The sequence below is a fragment of the Rhagoletis pomonella genome, unplaced genomic scaffold (genome assembly GCF_013731165.1).
Source record: "Rhagoletis pomonella isolate Grant_MI unplaced genomic scaffold, Rhpom_1.0 Rhpom_scaffold_00001, whole genome shotgun sequence".
NCBI classification, from domain to species: domain Eukaryota; kingdom Metazoa; phylum Arthropoda; class Insecta; order Diptera; family Tephritidae; genus Rhagoletis; species Rhagoletis pomonella.
In genome coordinates this window covers 99,060,033-99,061,640 of record NW_023458555.1, presented here as the reverse complement: position 1 = coordinate 99,061,640, position 1,608 = coordinate 99,060,033, and the positions used below count along the sequence as shown (strand labels likewise).

At 35.3% G+C, this 1,608-nt stretch overlaps 1 protein-coding gene across 2 annotated transcripts in view; it reads left to right on the top strand.

Moving 5' to 3' along the window:
- The window catches only part of LOC118749228, a 15,453-nt gene that overhangs the window by 1,243 nt on the left and 12,602 nt on the right, over window positions 1–1,608 (top strand). The window lies entirely within an intron of this gene.

The window sequence follows — 1,608 nt, the reverse complement described above, 5'->3', positions numbered from 1 at the left end:
TTTTCCTCCGCACCTGAAACAAAGAGAAGTGCGGTCCTCTTCGTTCTTACACTTCTTAGCTACATGTCCATATTCATGGCATTTGTAGCTATGTATGTATGTTTGTATGTATGTATGTATGTTTATATATTTGTACCTATGTGTAGTTGTAAGGCGCATGCTAGGGTGATGTCGAATATGTTATTGTAGCGTAGGCGAAGCTACGTTACAAGTTAAAATTTAATTTTAACGTTTTGTACTTTTTTGGGTGTTCTATAGATGAACGGTTAGTACACTAGACTTTTTCCACTTATTAAAACTTACATACAAAACACCAGTATATCGCACACCGTCTTGAAAAGAGTCACAACTCAAAATTTGTAACTTTTGAAATTATGCACAGAGCTTCTATTTAACTTTCAGCAAAAGCTGCAGAAATTTTTTTTTTATAATTTGTAAAAAAAAAACCTAAGGTAAAGTCGCCCCTTTTGTTGTCCCTATGGTCACTTTACCACAGTTTTCGTTCTCTTTGCCCTTGCATTTTATTTCATAAACAACGTTGTTTTGTTGCTGTATGTCTAGTGGGCTTTTTGTTCTTGTGTAGATTTTGGCTAACGTGTTACTTGTTTTGTAGGCGAGAGTTATGTTTTGTTCCTTAAATGTGCTGTGATCAAAGTTTTCGCTGAGCTTGGAGATGTAAGTGACGCTGTAGTACTTCTTTGGTGTATTTGCTGTTGCTGTGGTTGGCGTTTTATATTGCTGATTTCCTATTCGCATTGTTTCTTGTTTTATTAGTTCGCGTATGTAAGGGCAAAGAGAACGAAAACTGTGATAAAGTGTACATAGGGACAACAAAACGCGCATTAGGTGTTCGCATAGCCGAACATCAAACAGACATAAGGAAACAAAAACACAGCACAGCCCTATCACAGCACATATTAAACAGCGGCCACACAGCTGATTTCACTAACACTAGGATTATTGACAAGGAAAAGAGGGAAAAGACGAGATACACTTTGGAAAGCTTAAGAATATTGGAAAAAAGGGAGAATACGATCAACAAAAAAGCAGATACGGACAACATACAAGTGTACCAAAAATATTTCCATTATTTTAGATTTTTTTGGCAACCTTATACCATGTTCTGACCGACAACGAAAACATGTTTTCGTCGCTAAAACTGGTTTTCGACCTAAAACATGTGTTTTCGTCCATGTGAAATCTGTCAAACGAAAACCAGTTTTCGCTGAAAATTACTTGAAAACACATGTTCCACTCATTCCAATCGGTGTCTTTACTAGTTTTTTTCGATTATTTATCGAAGTGGAAGTCGTATTTTCTCATATTTAATACGCTATTTCGTATTTATTAGTGGTATTCATCTAAACCGATAACTTTATCAAGCAGATAATCTTATAAGTTTATGCACTCTGTTATATGAACGACCCACACTCTCTTTTCGTTTACACATGCGACAATAGTCGTTCTTCTTTGGTTATAAAGCGCAGTGTCACTAACTTTATACTACTAGCACGGGGATAAAGAAATTATAGAAACTACCTCACTAAATTGGAAAAAATTGTATTTACGAGATATCTATTTAAATAAATGTACATATAACATAAAGGC